Source organism: Urocitellus parryii, chromosome 9, assembly GCF_045843805.1.
Source record: "Urocitellus parryii isolate mUroPar1 chromosome 9, mUroPar1.hap1, whole genome shotgun sequence".
Classification (NCBI taxonomy): Eukaryota; Metazoa; Chordata; class Mammalia; order Rodentia; family Sciuridae; genus Urocitellus; species Urocitellus parryii.
In genome coordinates this window covers 119,397,503-119,420,264 of record NC_135539.1, presented here as the reverse complement: position 1 = coordinate 119,420,264, position 22,762 = coordinate 119,397,503, and the positions used below count along the sequence as shown (strand labels likewise).

The 22,762-nt window shown below is 37.6% G+C and overlaps 1 non-coding gene across 1 annotated transcript; it reads left to right on the top strand.

Moving 5' to 3' along the window:
• The first annotated feature begins 10,898 nt into the window (after positions 1 to 10,898).
• On the top strand, positions 10,899 to 10,969 carry Trnaa-ggc (transfer RNA alanine (anticodon GGC)). Its single transcript has one exon. It is a non-coding gene; the product is annotated as a tRNA-Ala (tRNA).
• Positions 10,970 to 22,762: the final 11,793 nt, after the last annotated feature.

The following is a 22,762-nucleotide window of genomic DNA, read 5'->3' as shown; positions in this document are numbered from 1 at the left end:
CAGTAATTTTAGTATTATTGTTTATTACTTCCTTTTTAAACAGAAGTCTCTGCATGCACTTTTACATCTGTCACCTCTAGTGTACATCTCTGTAATGATGACTTATCTTTGCTGTTTCTTGTATGATAAATAGCTTTCATTAATAAACATTTTATTTGATGCAAACATAGTTAACTTTATGTTAAACACACACTGTTGAAATTAATTTTGAACACTGTCTTAAGGAGGCAGCACAGTACATTCACAACTTGTTATAGTTAGGAAAAAATCCAAACAATTTAATGAAGTTTAATTCTGGTAGTCTAGGGAAAAATTACTTACTTGCTTTTTTTTTCTTTATTTTTTCATGACTTATTTTCATTTGTTGTATTCTACTGACACATGTATTAAAAATAAAAAAGCAAACCCAAGTTACAACATAAATAAAACTCAGTATAAATTATTGTGTAAAATTTCAACTTTTTTAGGGTAAAATTTATAGATTCTCTATGAGTTTACGTGTTTGCTATGCAATGAGCAGATTTATTGAAGTATACAATATGTTCTGAACTATGAAAAGATCCAGTCTTTGCATAGTTCAAGATACTTATGATATTACAAACAAAGGAGCAAGTGGGAAGTAAAACAAATATTTAGAAACGAGGTTTTTTTAATTGTTACAGGGAGTATTTGAAGAAAGAATTTTTTATTCCTATTTAGTTGTAAATCCAAAGCATATGTTAAACAAATTAACATATAAAATACTTTCCAGAAAATTTTTCATTATGATGAAATTTTTATTATATACAAATGAACCCTATGTAAATGATGTAACTTTTTATGAAAAACAGACATTAAATATTTCACTTACATATATTCTCAGAATTTTGAATGTTTTCTTAAATGCTTTCACTTCCTGAATACTAAGAAAGAAAATAATTTAAGAGAAACAGTGACTTACTACTACTACTACTATTAATAATAATAATAAAGCAATGCACCATGACAAGCAGACTATTTTGAGTGATCATGAAACATGTTGGTTTTGTCAGCAACTTGAATGTTTATGCCTCATTGAAACCTCACCCATGGCTCTAGCAACCTAGATAGATTTCCCAACACATTTTCAGCCAGTTTATTCAAAAATTTGTCCTTTAAGCTTTGCCTTCTTTCCCTGCTCTGTCACCTATAGCAGTTTCATTTAGAAATATTTTGGAAACTTGCCTGGTTTTACAGACCTTTAAATATTTGTCTGGAATGTGAAATTCAGGAAGAGACCAAAGAGGGAAAGAACGTAACTGAAATTAGACATCTGAAAAAAATAATACAAATTTGAAACAGGCACATTTTTAAAAGGGAAGGAAAGGAGCACTAATTATGTGAGTGGGAAAAGAAAAGAGCATGTGATGCCGAGTTGGGAGTTGTATCATGCTTTCCCATGATGCTCAGCAGTCTTTGGGGCTGGGCAATTGCAAATGCCAATTAATTGTTTAGCATGGAATGGGAGAATGTGGGCTTCTTTGATGGGGATAGGGTACCAAGTTTTTATGGCTTCTACCTCCCCAATTCGTGGGTTAGTCTAACTTCTGGTAAATTGATCTTGGGCACCAAAAGCTTTATTCAGAATTGGTGTCTGTGACCTTTGGTTGAACAGTCATTTTAATGCTGACTTAAAAAATAGATAGGTTTTTGATACCTCAAATAAGAATAAAACTTCATAATAAAGAAACCAAAGCAAATATCCTTAAAATTTTGGAGACTTTTCATCCCCTAAAACCTAAATAGCTTTATTGAACAAAATCCCAGTGAAATCCGCTGTATATTCTTTGGAGTCAAAATTTTTTTATTAGACATATAAAAACCTCATCTCATTTTCTATTGTAGTTGCCTGCAAAGGGCATTGTGATGGAAAGTGTTAGAAATGGGAAGTTCTGAAATTGAAATCTGGAGTCATGACATTCTAGGTTCTTAAAGAGAATTTTGGGGATAATATTGTTGTTATGAAAGATAAATATGAACATCTAATTTTCTATGGAGTTCTGCTGTTTAATTTTTAACTATGTTATAAACAAAGTTAGCTTTACTGGAAGAAAGATTGTGTGCTTTAGAGGTGATTCAATACCTGTTACATCTTGTGGTCTTTAGACATCAGGGGAAAATAAGGACACTTGGACTCAGCTCAAATTGAAGAAATGCACTGTAAATACACAAAGCATATGCACTGAGCATGTAGATAAACTCTGAATTGGCTTGTGGATCAATTTTCTATTTTTCTAAAGGGGAATTAATTCTGAATATTGTAATTAAAAGAAGCCCCTCTGATGCACAATACTTTGCTTTATAGACAACGTCAAAATAGAAAATTACGTTCTTTATGGTTTGCTATTGATTTAAAGCATTTTAAAAGTCATACCTACTTGTCCTTATAGCATTTTTTTTTTCAGAATGGCATTATGATTTTTCTTATTTTCAAAATAATTTAAAAATTTAAGCTAATATGTTATTTTGAATAATTTCTGGGAAGATATCTATTTCATTTTACCTGGTTCTATAGCAAAAAAGATTTTTTTTTAGAAGTTCAGAACTGTGCATGATACTCAAGGAAAAGTCTCTGAATATGATATAAGTAACAATATTCTTGCCACAACTGATTTTCTTTTTAACTGTTGCAAATAGATACGTTTCTCTTTCAACATTTCTCTGTGAATATTAATAAAGTTAATCCTCCATGTTATGTATCACATTGGCAAGTTTCTCTTTTCTTGGATTATTAATTTTTGCCTCTTTGCATCTTGTGCTGAAATGACAAAAATCAGGCAAGAATAAGGATCCAAGTATTAGCCATATGTAGAAAGTTCCTGGTGTGCAATTCTGTGTGCTTTTCCCTCTCATATTAGAATCGTCAGGAATGTTTCTTTCCTTTGGAACTTTCTATTTACATCTTGCATGATCTTATAAATTAATCTGAGGAGTAACTGGATACCTTTTATGGTTATTTGAAAATAAAATTTGCTACAAATAAGATGCTTCAGTCTCTGTTGCCTCATAGAATGTATGCATATATTAACTTTTCCTATACTTTCACATTGAACCAGAAAATATTAACCTCAGAGGATATTTAAATTGTTATTTATGACAAATATACAAAGATGAAGAAATTCAAATGTGAGATTGCCTTTACTTAAATCATTCTTATTCTGTTCTTCTTCTTCTTTTTTTTTTTTTTACCTTTTCCAAAGCAGGAAAAAAAAATACATATCATGAATATCATGAAGAGCTATCAGCTTTAACTCTGACATTCAAGGATTTTGACAGTTTGCATCACTTAAAGTTGTATTTATTATTCAGTAAACTTTATAGAATAGATGCCCTTTATGAAATGTGAATTTTGAAAAGCACAAAAGTGTTTCAGGATTTCAAGCAGCTAAAGTTGTTTGAATTCTGCAAACAAATAAGAATAGTTTTTCAGAAGAAAAACTATTTTACATATAATATTTGAAGAATTTTACCTGATTGACCTAGATATTGTATGGGAATTTTAAAAGAGCTATGAAAACCTTGAAAATGTTCCAAGGTAAATAATTAATGGATGGTATTTTTCTATAACATAAATTGAGACAGCTTATTTTATAAATACAATTACATGGTTACTTTATTATTTTGGTTCAGATTAAGCTCTCTTCCTGAATATTTTAATGATGAGGAGATGTTTATATTTCCAAGGGTTCTGATTTAGCTCTCTATTCAGTTTTCTTGTTAAATTCAGCATCATGAGCCCATGTGTGTGTTGTATATTTTCTTCCTAACACCCATGAGAAGATACATACCTTTATAAAAGAAGATATATCTTTTAAAACCAGTGAATGATTAAAAGCAAAACAAAAAAGGCAAAATGACGGCAATTTTTCTTCTGTTGAGATATTGCAGTGGGCTCACCTTTCATTAGCCTCTGAAGAAGCTATGCTCCCAAAAATATCCCTGCTAATGCAATAGTAATCCTTCCAGGTTCCTTGTAGATTACTGACTTTTTTGAGCTTGGCCATAATTTTTCTTTTTACTGGAATTATGTTGCTGTTTTGAACTTTTCTGTTCAAACAAGTTTGACTAATGCTTGTATTTCAACCTAAACCAATAACAGAAAAGGCATTTTTTGTTGTTGTTGTTGGAATGAATCATTTAAGTTAGTTAAAGAGGCACAGTAGAAGGCCAGGAGCAGTGGAGCATGCTTCTAATATTGGCTACTTGAGAGGATGAGGCAAGAGGACTGAAAGTTCAAGGCCAATCTGGGTAATTTAGCTTGATAAGGCCTGGAGATGTAGCTTAGTGGTGGAGTGCCTGTTTTGCATTCATGAGGCCTTGGGTTCAATTCCCAGTACTAAAAAAAAGAAAGAGGCATGGTGAAGGTGAAATGTTGTTTCAGAATTCCAAGATATTATTTAAATTGAGTATTATTAGTATATTAAAGTGACTGGCCCTCAACAGATTCATTAGTCAATATGAAAGATAAATTTGCCTGTTCATGTATAGGCACACACAAGTCACCATTATGGCACACTGTATAAAAGATAGTGCTAGATTCTGAGATTCACCAAAAAACACATACACAACTTCAATAGTCTGAATAACAAACACATGCTGCATTATGAAGCATTTGGTATAACACTGATGTTTGCTATTTTCCTAGAGTACCTAATATTAGAATGCATCACCAATAAAAGTTCTTATCAGGGACTTTGCTAGTGTGTGTATATGTGTGTTTTGACTTAGATATAGATAAATTCAGAATCATTCTTTGTGCTGGAAAGAGCCAAATGAGGTTGTCTGGTTCAAATTTCCATTTTCTTTTTCAGTTGAAACAGCACCAAGATAGAAAGTTTATTGTTTTAAGTACAGAGACAATTGTGGACCTTCCTCAGAAAACTATGGATGTCCAAAGTTTCTGTTTAGTCTTTAGATTTACTTTTTTTTTATTGCTGAAATAATGTGATTGAAGCAATATGGTCACTACTAATACCTTATATTCAATGCTTCTGAATTACTGTTCCAAATTGCATTGCATTTAAAAAGATGGCAATTATTACAAAACACGGATGGTTATTGATTCACAGAATTTTCTCCAAATGCTCATAGTTTCTATCAGTACATCAATTGCTCACCACCATTTTTCCTAAATTCTTTCATCTTACTTTTATTCCTGTTACAATATTAGAACCACCATCCTTAAAGTTAGCAATGATATTTTCCTTTCTCAAATCATGGCGTTTTCCCTGCCTCTATTCACTTTGTCTTTTGTGCCAGACTTTACACCCCTTGTGACTTGCTTCTCTTGAAAACTATTTTCCCTGCAGGCCACACACCTGCTGCTTTTCCCTGTGGTTCCACTGATTCAGAGCCAGCTCGCCAGGAGCTCCTCTCTACTCATGCTCTCTTGCTTCCCTGGAAACGACATTCTTTTTTAAAGCTCCAACTTTTCAGTGATGACTCCAAATATATTTCTTGGGACATTTCCATCTGAATGTTACTGCTTGAAGTGCAGTATAAGTGAAATTGAATTCCCTTTTTCTTCTCAGCAAACATCTGAACTTTTTTATTTCTGTTAATGACATTACTGAAGTTTCTCCCAGTCATCCAAACTAGGAGTCATGGATTCTCCATCACCATCTCCTTTTTTTTTCAACATTTTTTTATTGGTGCATTATAATTATATATAATTATGGATTCATTGTAACACATTCATACATACATATAACATGATTTGTTGAATTTCACCTTCTCCTCTTATGAATTATCTTGTTACCAAATACTCTATTCTGTGTCTTTGGTGTAGTTCTTGGTCTACCTCTTCTTTCCATTCCTCTTTCACCTTCTCCCTAGAACTAAGTCTTCTTAACTTGGGGGGGAGATATTCTTAGTAGGAAGTCATATGGATTATTTCAGATGTTAGCACTTCCTTCCACATCCATACTCTCTACTTCCCCTTAAGAATTCAATTAAAAGTTGGAATTTTTTAAAGGATTATATCTAAATGATATGGAATAACTTTCTTAGTAACATAGAACCATATGATCTAGAAGATTGTGAACATTCTCTGTGGGGATTTACAGGAGGATAGCTATCACTTATTTGGAAGAGCAGGAGAAGAGCTTTCTTACTTCATGTATGATTGGAATAGAATATACTTATTAATTTACTTGATGGGGCTAAGGTTGTGGCTCAGCAGTAGAGCACTTGCCTAGCACATGGGAGGCTCTGGGTTTAATCCTCAGCACCACATAAAAATAAATAATATAAAGGTATTAAAAAATTATCAAAATCCAATTTAAAAAAATTACTTGATGAAATTTTAAATATTAATTTCATATTGCAGCAAATAGGAATCTGTAATATAAGAAAACAGAAGTGTTGCTTGACATGTAAAGATAAAAATCTGCTACTTCACTGAAAGTTTGGTTTGCAGGTGGACCTCCTAGAATTGTGCCCCTGATTCTTAGGTACACTTTTCTGGAGACGTTTGAGAAGCAGTGGAGTAGAATTTAAAGTTATTGGTGTTCCAAGCACTTATGACAGGCTGCATGAAGAAGCAGAAGAATCATGGATTTTGGAGAGACATACAGATCTGTGTTCGGACCCTATGTCTTCTGCTGAAATTCTAAAGCAAGCATGTCATTCATATGCAGTCACATCTTTGTGCACCTCCAAGGACTAAGCCCTTTCTCTGCTCAGCTCCTTCCTGTAAAATGCAATAAGAGCAATATTTCTAAACGCTGTCTTTCTACTATACTTTATTTCTCAGAAATTTTAATGGTTTTCTTATTGTAGATTTAATTAAATATAAACTCTTCTCTGAGACACTCAATGTTCTTTATGATTGTCCTTCTTTTCTACTTTACTTTTCATTCCTTCCTAGCACTAATTCCTCAGTGTCCATAGAACATGGTATTAATTCCAACTAACATGTTTTCGTACATAACGTCTTCTCTAATTATAAAACATTGCATTACCTGTATGCCTAAACCTTACAAATTCTTTTCTTCCTTATTTACTGCATACATAATATTAATAAAGAGAAAATTTAGAAGAAATAAAATCTCCCACGATCTCCAAACCATCGTGCAGCAACTGCATACATTTTTTCCAATTTTTTTTTTTTTTTTTTTTTTTTTTATTGGTCGTTCATAACATTACATAGTTCTTGATACATCATATTACACGGTTGATTCACGTGGATTATGAACTCCCGCTTTTACCCTGTATACAAATTGCTGTATCACATCAGTTTCCCTTCCATTGATTGACATATTGCCTTTCTAGTGTCTGATGTATTCTGCTGTCTGTCCTATTCTCTACTATCCCCCCTCCCCTCCCCTCCCCTCCCCTTTTCTCTCTCTACCCCTTCTACTGTAAATCATTTCTTCCATTTGTATTATCTTGTCTTACCCCTCCTTTCCTCTTATATGACATTTTGTATAACCCTGAGGATCGCCTTCCATTTCCATGCAATTTCCCTTCTCACTCCCTTTCCCTCCCACCTCTCATCCCTGTTTAATGTAGATCTTCTTCTCAAGCTCTTCGTCCCTACCCTGTCCTTGTTTACTCCCCTTATATCAAAGGAGTCATTTGGTATTTGTTTTTTAAAGATTGACTAGCTTCACTTAGCATAATCTGCTCTAATGCCATCCATTTCCCTCCAAATTCTATGATTTTGTCATTTTTTAATGCAGAGTAATACTCCATAGTATATAAATGCCACATTTTTTTTATCCATTCATCTATTGAAGGGCATCTAGGCTGGTTCCACAGTCTTGCTATCGTGAATTGAGCTGCTATGAACATCGATGTAGCAGTGTCCCTGTAGCATGCTCTTGTTAGGGCTTTAGGGAATAGACCGAGAAGGGGAATAGCTGGGTCAAATGGTGGTTCCATTCCCAGCTTTCCAAGAAATCTCCATACTGCTTTCCAAATTGGCTGCACCAATTTGCAGTCCCACCAGCAATGAACAAGAGTGCCCTTTTCCCCGCATCCTCTCCAGCACTTATTGTTGTTTGACTTCCTAATGGCTGCCAGTCTTACTGGAGTGAGATGGTATCTTAGGGTAGTTTTGATTTGCATTTCTCTGACTGCTAGCGATGGTGAGCATTTTTTCATGTACTTGTTGATTGATTGTATGTCCTCCTCTGAGAAGTGTCTGTTCAGGTCCTTGGCCCATTTATTGATTGGGTTATTTGTTATCTTATTGTCTAATTTTTTGAGTTCTTTGTATATTCTGGTTATTAGGGCTCTATCTGAAGTGTGTGGAGTAAAGATTTGTTCCCAGGATGTAGGCTCCCTGTTTATATCTCTTATTGTTTCTTTTGCTGAGAAAAAACTTTTTAGTTTGAGTAAGTCCCATTTGTTGATTCTATTTGTTAACTCTAGCGCTATGGGTGTCCTATTGAGGAATTTGGAGCCCGATCCCACAGCGTGAAGATCATAACCAACTTTTTCTTCTATCAGATGCCATGTCTCTGATTTAATATCAAGCTCCTTGATCCATTTTGAGTTAACTTTTGTGCACGGCGAGAGATATGGATTCAGATTCATTTTGGTGCAAATGGATTTCCAGTTTTCCCAGCACCATTTGTTGAAGATGCTATCCTTCCTCCATTGCATGCTTTTAGCCCCTTTATCAAAAATAAGATAGTTGTAGTTTTGTGGATTGGTTACTGTGTCCTCTATTCTGTACCATTGGTCCACCCTCCTGTTTTGGTACCAGTACCATGCTGTTTTTGTTACTATTGCTCTGTAGTATAGTTTGAAGTCTGGTATCGCTATACCACCTGATTCACACTTCCTGCTTAGTATTGTTTTTGCTATTCTGGGTCTTTTATTATTCCATATGAATTTCATGATTCTTTTATCAATTTCTACAAGATATGCTGTTGGGATTTTGATTGGCATTGCATTGAACTTATATAGGACTTTTGGTAATATCGCCATTTTGATGATGTTAGTTCTGCCTATCCATGAGCAGGGTATATTTTTCCATCTTCTAAGGTCTTCTTCTATGTCTTTCTTTAGGGTTCTGTAATTTTCATTGTATAAGTCTTTCACCTCTTTTGTTAGGTTGATTCCCAAGTATTTTATTTTTTTGGGGGATATTGTGAATGGAGTAGTTGTCCTCATTTCCGTTTCAGAGGATTTGTCGCTGATATACAGGAATGCCTTAGATTTATGCGTGTTGATCTTATATCCTGCCACTTTGCTGAATTCATTTATTAGCTCTAATAGTATCTTTGTAGACCCTTTTGGGTCTGCTAGGTATAGAATCATATCATCTGCAAATAGTGATAATTTAAGTTCTTCTTTTCCTATTTTTATGCCTTTAATTTCTTTTGTCTGCCTAATTGCTCTGGCCAGTGTTTCGAGGACTATGTTGAACAGAAGTGGTGAGAGAGGGCATCCCTGTCTTGTACCAGATCTTAGAGGGAATGCCTTCAATTTTTCTCCATTCAGAGTGATGCTGGCCTGTGGCTTATCATAGATTGCTTTTACAATGTTGAGGTATGATCCAGTTATCCCTAATTTTTCTAGAGTTTTGAACATAAAGTGGTGCTGTACTTTGTCGAATGCTTTTTCTGCATCTATCGAGATGATCATATGGTTCTTATTTTTAAGTCTATTGATGTGGTGGATAACATTTATTGATTTCCGTATATTGAACCAACCTTGCATACCAGGGATGAATCCTACTTGATCATGGTGTATAATTTTTTTGATATGTATTTGAATCCGATTCGCCAGAATTTTATTGAGGATTTTTGCATCAAGGTTCATTAGAGATATTGGTCTGTAGTTTTCTTTCTTTGAGGTGTCTTTGTCTGGTTTCGGAATCAGGGTGATGTTAGCCTCGTAGAATGAATTTGGAAGTTCTCCCTCTTTTTCTATTTCCTGAAATAGCTTGAAAAGTATTGGTGTTAGTTCCTCTTTAAAGGTTTTGTAAAACTCTGCTGTATACCCGTCCGGTCCTGGGCTTTTCTTAGTTGGTAACCTTTTGATGGTTTCTTCTATTTCCTCTATTGTTATTGGTCTGTTTAGGTTGTCTATATCCTCCTGACTCAATCTGGGCAGATCATAAGACTTAAGGAATTTATCTATGCCTTCACTATCTTCTATTTTATTGGAGTATAAGGATTCAAAATAATTTCTGATTATCTTCTGTATTTCTGAAGTGTCTGTTGTGATATTGCCTTTTTCATCCCGTATGCTAGTAATTTGGGTACTCTCTCTTCTTCTCTTTGTTAGCATGGCCAAGGGTCTGTCAATTTTATTTATTTTTTCAAAGAACCAACTTTTAGTTTTGTCGATTTTTTCAATTGTTTCTTTTGTTTCAATTTCATTAATTTCAGCTCTGATTTTAATAATTTCTTGCCTTCTTGTTTTCTTATTGTAGATTTAATTAAATATAAACTCTTCTCTGAGACACTCAATGTTCTTTATGATTGTCCTTCTTTTCTACTTTACTTTTCATTCCTTCCTAGCACTAATTCCTCAGTGTCCATAGAACATGGTATTAATTCCAACTAACATGTTTTCGTACATAACGTCTTCTCTAATTATAAAACATTGCATTACCTGTATGCCTAAACCTTACAAATTCTTTTCTTCCTTATTTACTGCATACATAATATTAATAAAGAGAAAATTTAGAAGAAATAAAATCTCCCACGATCTCCAAACCATCGTGCAGCAACTGCATACATTTTTTCCAATTTTTTAAAAATATTTTCATTAGTTGTTGGCGGACCTTTATTTATTTATTTACATGCAGTACTGAGAATCAAACCCAGTGCCTCACACATTCTAAGCAAGCGCTCTACCACTGAGCCACAACCCCAGCCCTCCAAGTTCTTTTTCAGTTAAATTATAATGATTTTGTCTGAGGATGTAGCTCAGTTGGTAGAGTGCTTGCCTGGCATGCACAAGGCCCTGGGTTCAATCCCCAGCACCACCAAAAAAAAAAAAAAATTATAATGATTTTGTTAACATATGTGGTTTGGTATCTGGGACATGATAAGCACTCAAAAATGGTTTGGAATCTCAAAACTATTCCATCATTTTCATTATTATATTTCCATGAAAATTGTCTCCATTAACATTTTTCTTAATTGAAACCAAATTTCTTGACCTGTAATTCTTACTGTGCATCCCATACACTTGACATGAATAATAGTAATCCCTTCTTATCTACATAAGTCTAATAATTTTGTATACATTTCCCAATATTACACCTTTCATGAGAGAAGGGGTAATGTCTTATACTTCCCTTTTTAATGGTATGAGGATAACAGTAAATTGTTCAGTAAGCATTTAAAAGAATGGAGTTGTGAAGCAGTAGAAGAAGACATTCTGATCAGAACTCTGGGGAAGAAGACACTTTTATCATGCCTATTCCCTCTTGGTACCAGCCCTGCTTCATGACTTAGGGCAGGGTACAGGCTACTGACATGAACCCAGCAGGCCCATTCAAGTCTTACTTTCCTTCTCTGAAACCAAGAACATTTTCCATAGGGCAAACCTACCCAGAATGGAAGGAAGAGTGCTCACCATATTTATTCTACTTTGTTGCTAAAGTTATGCATTATTGTTATGAATTTCTGATCTGGAGAGCATTCCAGTGACTAGTCCTGGTACCTTGATGGGAAGGGCATGACCTTGTGGCTTAAATCTTTGAGTTCTATTACTGTAGTATTTTTTTGAATTTTAATTTCATAAGAACATTTACCTCTATAGGGGTTTTGGAGGTAAACTAGAAAGGAACTAAAGACTTCAAGGAATATTAGGTAAGTCACCAACAATGACAATCACTTCTTTCACTACTGACAAAGGCATTTAGTAGCAGTCTCTTTGTTTCTCTACCCTTCAGTTATGCATTTTGGGGAGAATTTTTTTTGAGTGTGTGTGTGTGTGTGTGTGTGTGTGTGTGTGATGCTGGGAATTAGAACCCAGGGCTTTGTGCATGCAAGGCAAGCACTCTACCAACTGAGCTATACGTTCTTCATCTTTGTTTGAGTTAAACTGTGTTCTTCCCTAAGCAGAATTTCTTAAATATTTGTAAGGCAAAATCTCACATTTCAGTAAAAATAAATGTTTTTTTTGGGTGCCAGGTTACTCTTAAGCTACATATTCTCCTCCCACAGGCTACAAGTGTATCTGGCTCCACACTACCTCAAACTGACAGCATTATCTTATCAGTTTATACCCTCAGAACAAAAATAAATTTTACATATTAATCAGTATCTGGCATCAAACTTCGGAGGTTTTCACAGCTTAGCTCTGAAGTGTTTACAGTACCTCATGGGCTTCTTGTCCTGGCTGAGAATCACTGTTAGAGAAGGTTCTTGCTGTGTTCTCCGCACGCTGCTGCCCACTGGTTAGATGCCTTATTGTTTTCTAAGGATGGCTGTTGATTTTGCATTTTTCATGCCAGAAAACAGTCATCTGTTTCCTCCACCAAATCGATGATAATAGTCCTTATTAAGAGTGACCTCTTTGAGATACATGGTGACAAATAATTGGTCATCTCTACATTAATAAAATAAATATGACCTTTAGATAAATTTGTGTAGATATTATAAGCAGTGAGAATTAATGAAAATTGGATGAACTTTAAAATAAGAGGCTCTGAAGATTTTTTTTTCTTTTGAGACAGATGAACTTTTTAAAAAGGCCAGTTTTGCAGATGAGAATATTTTAGATGAGTTGATCTCTAATTCTATTTTTAAGCAACAAGCTTTGCTCACTGAACTTTTTTGTAGAACTGAATATATAAAGTAGATAAGAATAAGTCTACTCTTGTGGGGAGAGGAGGGCATGAAGAGAAGAAACCTACAATTCCACCATTCTGTCTCCAACTTCTTTGCCTACAGCAGCCTCTGAAACGTTCTGTGGTGTCTGAGGCTTCTAGGTGCATGCTTAGGAAACCATAATTTTGGATCTAGTCCTGAGATTCTGTTGAATATTCTGCTAAAAGTATATAGGGAACAAAGGGATACTCTTGGCAGCCATTTGATGTTGGAAACATAAACATGAAAAAATAAAGCCATAACCTTGAACGAATCAACTTGAACCATGTTGGTTTTAGTTTCTTTATTTGTAAAATGAGAGACTGCTCTAAATCACTGTTTTCAAACTTTCTTGACCTGCAGAGTTATCTGGAGGACTTTTAGAGGAAGGGTCCTGGTCCCACTGCTTCTCCAAGTAAGGGCCTGAAATTTGTTTTATATAATTATGTCCCAGGTGATCAGGCAAGCTGGGGACCACACTGGCGTAGAAACTCCTCACATTCCGCATTAACCTTCTCATGATTCTCATTTCTCTACTCTTCCCTAACTTTTGGGACCACGATGTTTTCTTCAGACTGGGGAGGGCAGAGCAGCTCTGAAAAGTGAAAATTTAAAGTTGAGTTTAAACATGAAGGAGGACTGCAGTTAGAGGAAGGTGCTTTGCTCCCAGAGAACTGGCCCAAACAGCTGTCAGGCATCTTCTAGAAAGGAGCAGAAACTAGGGTTTACATCAGAAAATTATTTAGAGTTCAGCAGGCTTCTTCTCAGTGTTTCAGGATAGGGTGAGATGTGTTCTGAACGACTTCCGGATCTCTGTGTCTCTCTAGGCTTCATCTGTTTGGGGATACAGACAGGATCACACCACTGTAAACGTTCATCCCGACATGTTGTCTCCTTTGTGCTACGCAGGGACTTTCACCTTTCTCTTACAGCCTCAGTCTGGTCTGTGAGTCCCCAGATAGTATTTCAGATATGCTCTTCTCTCACTCTGCTAGGGATGTGTTCCTTCAGCTCTGATTTCCCCTGGATGTCCTCTGCTTATAAAGCTGTATGAGGATGCTCTCCATGAGAATGTAAAGCTTGTCTCCAATGTGCTATTCCCTAACCCTAACCTCAGAAAATGAAAGGCTTCCTCCCCTACTGACTAGTGAACTTTTCAGGTCCCTAAGGAGCTGAGCAGCCCTATGGGAACCCACTGCTCCAGAGACCTTCTTGTAACCTCTCCCATCTCTAGACCTTGATCCCAACCCACAGGATGGTGTCGGGGAAAGACACTCATATGACATCAATTCCTTCACCCCCAGGCATCTGTGCATAACCCTCCTCATTCAGTCCTCTACCCAAGTTCTCAGTCAACTGACTCTTGCAAATCTGCTCTTCTCAGGCTTGTCCATTCTGCTAGAAATATTTGAATCTCAATTTGGGCTCAAGGTGAGACCGCCACTATATATAGTTATATAGATTGATAAGTGATTTGAAAAATCAACCCCAGAGAGCACGGATTAATGAATTAATATACCCAGTGGGCAGTGTCTAGGGGCTTGTTCAAGGGCTTTACTCTTTTCAAACGTTTTTATTATAGAATTAGTTTGAGGACAGAGCTGTCAAGCTAATGACACATGCAGATTGCACAAAGCTGGGAGGGACAGAAAAGAGAGTGGATGGCAAAGTCAGAACTGAAAGGACACTGAGATTGGAATGCTGATCTTAACCAAGGAGATGAAATTTAGCAGGAAGATAATGTAAAGCTTTATGTAGGTCCTAAGTCCTACCTTCATGGATATGAGCTATGGCAGTGATATTAAAGTTTATTTTTCCATGGAACACTTTCCTCAAATGAAATCTTATCAGAATTCTCCTATGTAAGAAAAATTGGTTCTGCATGAAGCAGGAATGGAGGCACTAATGACCCTTTCCCTGTCACTCCTCCTTATTCCTCCCTCTCCACAGCTCTGGAGGAGATCCTGTGCAAAATAGTGTGAAAACTTGGGCTCTGAGGTGGTGGCAGGAGGATGCATGGGGAGAAAAAGAGGAGGACTGAACATGGATGAGCAGAGAGATATATGAAAAAACCTGGTCAATTTTGGTTCAAGGCTGACCGAATATGAACCAATGGTGTGACGCGGTCCTTCCCCTGAACATAGTGATTTTTTTTTTTTTTTTTAGGTTTAATTTGTAGACACAGAAGAGTAAGACTGGAGGATGTCTTTCTGCATGACAAACCATGCAGGGACATTATGTTCTCATAACATCATGATCATCTGGAAGCTGTGATTTGCATCTTATTTTTCTTTAACATTTAGTCATTATATTATTTAATATATATTTAACATTTAGTCATTATATTATATTTTGCCCATTGTTAGACAATTATGATACTAATGGCTTGACACTATGACATCATGCAGACATGCCATGATTTACGTGAACATTCACACTGTCAGAAGATTGCTCAGGAAGGCGCATATGGCTTCATAGGATGTGCACTGCACAAGTCCAAGGACACTATTCACAGAGAATATAATGACTATAAAAAGCATTTCTTCTTAATATTTCTCTGTTTTTCCTTTAGATTGCCTGCCATTCAGATCTCTAAGATGTCTTCTTTTAAGATGGGACATACATTAATGGGTTTGGCTGGGAAATTATATTAATAAAAAAAAAGATACAGTGTTTCTAGGATTTAAAGATGTCTAATGTCACCAGAGTGTGTGTTTTCTCCTTGGTCTTTGTGATAAGAAGAATAACTGAGGCAATAAAAATACTCAGTACATCTCAGGTTTCCAGTATCCTTTTCACAACCCGTGAATTGTTTCCGACTCTCCCAAATGATCAGGGTGGCTTCAGTTTAATCACTCAGCTCTGACCTTGTTCAGTACCCAGTTTCCTCTTCTGAAACACAAATTATTTAGATGAATCATTCCAATGTTCCTCTCAACTCTGATGCTTCACTATTACAGTTGCAAGCAGTGGAAAACACACTTTTTAGAAACAGGTGATAATACCTAAAATCGAACCTACCATTTCATGTCATGCAAGCTTCTTGAGATGCTGAAGCAACGATTCTTAAAGTATAGTCCAGGGAATGCTGAGGGTTCCCACTACACTTTCAGGGCCCCTATGAGGTCAATTCTATTGGTACCCATAATACTAAGATCCATTTTCATTTTTGTTTTCTTATGCGTGTACACCACGTGAGAACTGTAGTCCTACATTCCCAGATTCCACACTGCAACAATCTTTTAAGAAATTTCCATTGTCAAGTTTTGGTGAAGTGCCAAACAAGACTATTCACAATTACTTCAAAGGCTACCAAAGTACTCCTCTTTTTTCCAAATGCATATCATCCCTATGAGGCCAAATTTTCTTAAATTTCAACCAAAATGACAGATTGCAAGTAGAACCAGTTATGAGAATCACTTTTAATTTCTAACATAATATGCATTGATATGAAAGACAAAAAATCTTTGTGGTCCTCTATAAATATCCTATCTGTTTCTTTCTGATTCGGGGAAGATGAAGATTATCTAGGTGAGGCAGTCATAAGCTGGCTTTGACCCTTGCTAGATAGCATGCAGCATTACAAGGGACAGAGTGGCTTTTATCAATGCCACAGGCATAATGCAGGCCCTTTCATTCCCAATCAGGTCACCAGTAATGAGATCCTGGAACCTTTCCCTAGGGTTAGCCCCTAATATTGCAGTCAGACTCACTGTAATTTGGGCTCATCAGATGGAACATATGAAGAGAAGTGGTGACAGCCAAAATTTTGAGCAAATGCTGGAATAGTTACATGAGGGCTGCCTTGAAGCAAGGTTAGAAGTAGTGAAAGGTTTCTATAATGACATACAATCATATGTGCAATGGTCTAGCTATGATTATTTTCATACATGGAATTTTAAAGAACTAAGTCAACTCATTCATCACATGCCACTCATTTATTCATTCATTTACTCCTCTGTAAACCTTTGTTATACTCCCAGTCATCTTTCTCCATCTTTTCATCATATTTGAATGACACAAATTCAAATGTGGCTACTTTAAGAGTGTGCATTCTCCTGACCACCTGACATTCTGAGCCCTACTGAAGAAGTTGGCACCCTGTGAGATGGCTTCTTTGAAAAGCTAATATACTCACCTTAACCTTTCAAGGAAATCCTATTTTCTCCAATGAAATTAATTTTTGTCTTCTGCAACAACTCTTCAGATCTTCTTCCCTGTCCACATACCTCCTGTGCCATCTCCTCCATGATACTACTTAACCCTACTTCCCACTCTTCCTTAGACCACTGGGTTTATTTCCCAGGAAATATACCAACTTTCCACCAAAAATTGCACCGCAGCCACATCAAGATATAGTGTTTCTCTTCCCTCATGGCATGTAAAGGTGGTCTACCTCTCCTATTAAAAAAAGAGGTAGACCCTCTTTCTGTGGAAAGAGGGTTCCTGGCCTGAGATTGAGTGCACAGGAGGAACAGAAAAGAAGAGAAAGAAAGTCAGCATGATAGGAAGGTGAGAGCCAGAAGGAATAAACTCAGAGCCTCAAAGGGCACAGGGAAAGCCAATTGTCCAGAGTTCTCGTTCCCACCTGAGATGGGAAGTCATCAGAGGGCTTGCAGCAGAGATGTGGCACAAGATCATGTGTTGGTAGTTTTGGGTAATGGGAATCAATCCCAGGGCCTCGTGCACATTGAGGACCCACATTCTCTTGTGTTTTCAGGTGCCTTACACAACACCTTTTACTTTTATGTCAGCTAGTCTACTGACTGTCCCCATACCCACTTCTTATCTGGTGTTTGTTATTTTAGGAAATAGCACCACTGTTTATCCATCATGCAAGCAGAAACCCTGAAATCACCCTGGACACTGAGTTCTCTTCATTTTTAATATCCAATGCATCATCACGTTCTGTCAGGTTCACCTCCTGTTTCTCAAGTCCACCTGCCACTTTCCCATTTCTGGGGGCTTGGATCGCACTGTTTCCTCTTGGATGAAAGCAAAAAAAAAAAAATTTTTTTTTTTTTAACTTTTTCTGCCACAGCCTCTCAGGCCCTTCAAGTTGTTTTCCATATTGTGATCTCTTCAGAATGTAACTGTAACTATTCACCTCCCAAGCCTACCCCAGGTCTTCCTGTTTAAAACACTTTTTAAACTGCTCTCCATCATTTTGGAAAGCTCATAGTTTGTGAGTTGGGATGGAAGGGCTGCCTCTAGGCCTCATCTGACTTCCTGAGCTCCCACCATGCTGGCCAGCTTCTCGCTCCACACAGGCCGTTCACAGCAAGTTCCCTCAGCCTAGAAGGTGCTCTTGTCCTGCTCCACCTGTTAAACCCATGCGCGTCCTTCATCTCCAGCTCAAGTGACACTTTCTCAGAAGCACACCTCAGACAAGATCAATTCTGCATTATAAGGTTTCACAGCATTATAAGGTTTCATGTGACTTTTCTTCATATAACTGATGACAGCTGCCATTTTATATTTATTCATGAGATTACTTAATAATGTCTCTTTCCTCAGTAGCCTACAAACTCGGGGGCGGGGGTAGGGATCATTTCTGCTTTTGCAATGTATCCAAACTTACTGCCAGGCAGATAGTAGGCACTCTATAAATATGTATTGAATGGATGTGGATGGAATAAATGTTCAGGGGACTGTTTTAGATGCTCTAGGGCATTGGTTCTCTCAATCTTTAGCATCCAAATCACCTGAAGGCTTGTTAAAGCACAGATTGCTGGGCCTCAACTCCAGAATTTCTGATTCAGTAGTTCTTAGGCGTCATGTAAGAATTTACATTTCTAACAAGTTTCAAGGTAATACTGATATTGCTAGACCAGGGATCACAATTTGAGAACGACTGCTTTAGGGAATTAAATAAATGATTGTGATAGGGTTATGATCATCAAGATCTTCACAATTTTGGGAGGCTGGGGTTGTGACTCACCAATACAGCGCTCACCTTGCATGTGCAAGGCCCTGGGTTCGATCCTCAGCACCACATAAAAATAAATCAATAAATTAAAAAAGGTATTGTATCCAACTAAAACTAAAAAATAAATTTTTTAAAAAAGATATTCACAATTTTGTTCTAGGTGCCAATAGATAAAGAGGAATTGAGTAAAAAACAAAACTGTATTTAAAAATTGTGGAAGCCAGAAAAGAAAAGACATGGAATGATCTTATCTATCCTTGATGCATATAATTGATCCCTGCATCAGTTTTATAGCCAATAATTGCTCTTGATGTTTATGAAAAAGAAAGATTATTTCAGATTAAAATGATTGTAAAGGTAATTTTAAAAATTTAAAGGTGGAGTTCTCAGGGTAGTATAAGATGAACAAAGAGGGACATCTGGTGATAGACTTCTTTTGGCAGAGTTCTGAAGTGGCATACAGCATCTCTGGGTGAAAGGGTATGTGAGTATGAATGTTGGTTTCTTTTGGTCTTTTTCTTCTTAAGTGGTCACCTGGATTCAATCATGGGGTCTCTATGATAATGACTTTATCTAATCCTAATTACCCTCCAAAGGACCCACCTTTAAATCTCATAGATGAATGTATTTTTCATAATTTTTATTTTTGAGACTGGCCTCAAAACTTGCATCTTCCCATTTCAGCCTCCCAAGTAGCTGAGATTACAGGCATTGGCCACTATACTCAGCTTGTTTCCACCCTTACAATGTCGATTAAATTTCAACACCCAAATCCCTGAGAGACATTCAAACCATATCCCAACCATATTAGTGTCTTTATGAGACACACCAGAGATCTAATTCTCTAACTCTGAGCACGCACTGAGAAAGATCTAATGAGGGCAGGAGAGATGGTGGTTGTCTGTCTTTAGGAAAAAAGTGCTCATTTGAAACTGAATTGGCTGGAGCCCTGACCTTGGACTTCTTGCTTCCAAACCATGAGAAAATACATTTTTGTTGTTCAAGCCATCTCCTGTCTAGTATTTTGTTATAGCAGTCTGAGCAGGCTGATACAGAACACATGTGATCTATAACAGCTTTCTTCCAATTGTTCCTAAATTTCTATCAATTAGCAGTTCTACTAGCCCCAAGAAGAGCTACAGAGAGTGACATTCTCCTAAGTTTTAAAGGCAACAAGAAGGTTTCACCTACGATAGGAATACACTGCAAATTAGGGGAGTAAGTGGCCTGGTAGGTGTCACTTACACAATTCTTAATTTACTCCCCAAACATTTTTGAGGCTGCCCTGCCATCTGCTGCTGTTCCAGGTGCTTGGTGTGTAGCCAGAGACAAACAACATCCCTGCCTTCGTGAAAGTTGTGTTCTAGTTTATCGTCCACTATTGTCAAAGAAAGCATACACAGCAGCACAGGTACAACATGACAACAGTTTTGGATGGCAATGATGAGCTGGGGAAGGAGAACAGGGCACAGCTGGGAGGAGTCAGCATTTTAAACCAGAATTAACTGAGGGTCTTGCTGAGATAGCAATTAAGACCTGTAAGCAAGGAGGGAATGAACCCCGTGGCTTTCTGTGGAAAGAGGGTTCCTGGCCTGAGATTGAATGCACAGGAGGAACAGAAGAAAAAGAAAGTCAGCATGGTAGGAAGGTGAGAGCCAGAAGGAATAAACTCAGAGCCTAAAAGGGTGCAGGGAAAGTCAATTGTGCAGAGCTCCTGTTTTAACTCCACCTGAGATGGGAAGTCATCAGAGGGCTTGCAGCAGAGATGTGGCCAAGGTCATGTGTTGGTAGTTTTCGGTAATGGGAATCAATCCCAGGGCCTCGTGCATGCTAGGCAAGCCCTCCATCTCTAAGTCACACCCCAGTCCTCGTGTTTTAATATTATCACCTGCGCTGTTGTGTTGAGCAGGGCCTGAAGGAGATAAAAGGCTTGTTTAGGAGCCTATTGTGAAAATCCAGTTGAGATGTGATGGTAGATTCGACCAGTATAGAGCACTGGATGCAGCAAATGGTAATCTAATCTGTGGATATGCTTTGAAGGTAAAGTTAAAAGTATCTGTTGACAGATTAGATATGGAACAGGAATGAAATAATTATTGAAAAAGACTAATCTCAGCAACTAGAGGATGGAGATATATCAACTAAGGTGGGGTAGGCAATGGGAGATGTCTGGGGTTTGGGAGTAGGACAGTGAGATGTTGGTTCTAGCTAAATGAAGTCCAAATCACATATTAGATATTTAAAGGGAGACGTTGAACAAGTAGTTAAGAAGCCATAGTTGAGAAGGGATAACTGCCATTGTGTTCGCTGGTGGTAAAGATATGGCAGACGAGGGAAAGTTGATAGAAAGCTGATAATGGGGGGTGCTTGCTGAGGTATGTTCTCAAGTAGGTGAGAAGGGATGGAGTCTGGGGAACACTGCAGCTTATTCACATCAACGGGAAAGAGACGGAGTTTGTAGCACAGGTGCAGGGATGGGTAAATGTGATGGTGGAAGCTTGTGGAAATCCTCTAGTGACTAATTTTCGGAGTGAAAAGGGAAGCGGAGTGACAGCTGAGGGGGAGAATAGGTCTAGGAATATTAGTGGTTTAAAGAAAAAGAAGATATGAAGCAACCATCTAGGTCAGCCAGGGTACATGAACTCGGAAGTGATGGCAGAATTGCCTGCTAGCCACAAGAACCCCTTTTAAAGTTATGATTGCAAATTTAAACAGAGACCAGCCTCTCTCCAGCCACAATCAGCCGAGCAGGTGCAGCATGGATTAGGCAGGGAGCTCGAGTTTCGCCAAGCAAGGAAGACAAAGTGAGAGGGGGTCCAGGGAGCGAAGGGTCTGACCGAGGGAGTAATTATCATGATGGACCACGAAAGCTGAGCTGTTACTTGAGAAAGGCGTTGACAAGATGGGGCTGTGGGACCTGGAAAAGGTGGCAGGATCAACAGATTGGGGTTCCCTAGGCCAGCAAAGGATTGTTGGAGTCATAGAACCAGAGGAAGTGAGCTGGTAGGGGGAGGGGGTGGAGACCAGAGAGAATGTGTCCTGAATCCTGGGCTACAATTCACCAAAAGGCCTTTGGCTAAGGCCTTTGACTAACAGGCAAAATTTATTAATTAATGTGAGCTTTAAATAAAGTCAAAGTACCCCCATAGCTACACCTTCTGTGTGTTACTATCTCCACAAAGAGTCAGGCTAATAAAAATGTTAATGTATTCCTAGGAATAAATTAATAACCAAACTAATGCCTGGAAGCAACTTCAAGGGGTCCTAGTCCAGACTACCTCCCAGGCTGCTACCAACTCTCAGCACTCCAGAGAACAGAATGTCACCACAAAGGTGAGTTGGCTACTCGCTCCATGATTCTACCACATTACAAGATTCTGTAAAACACTTATGTATGGCTGCTCTTTCTGAGGAGAAAGGAAGAGAGCAGGTCACTATTGTCGAAAAGCCCTTAAGCTCCAAGAGGTGACTTTCAGGTGTGGCTTGTTGTATACAAGATATCACCTGGCAGGAGGTTTTCACCTGGAGGAAAGGTGAACAACAACAAAGACCTCTGCTGGCGAGAATCAGAAAATTCAAGATGGTACACTGGGTTGAAAAATGTCTTATCCCTCCACACTCCAAATAACCCTTCATGACCTTCGAGTGTTTACAACAGCCTGAAGTCTCAGAAAAACTGTGAGCCTCACTTCTAGGAGTCGGAGAGAGGTAAGATTCAAGTTTCCAAAAAATGTAGTATCAATGTATTTTAAACAACTAGCCTTCTATCCAAGGTTGGAACTGTTTCCTTGCTACTACTTTGCATTGTCTTGAAATGTACTTGAATACTTGGTTTGCCTGTTTTGGAGACGCATTTCCCCTCTCTGGTTTTGCAGATTTGGAGTAGGAGAGAGCTTGTTAGGAGACTTGTTACACTGTGAACCAGCTGACTCAGGTGCTCTTGAGGGGAACTTTGTTCGGAGGAGAAACTCTATTATTATAAGGCCTTATTACGGTTTTTGAGCCTTGGGCTTTTTGGCAGGTCAATGTGCTA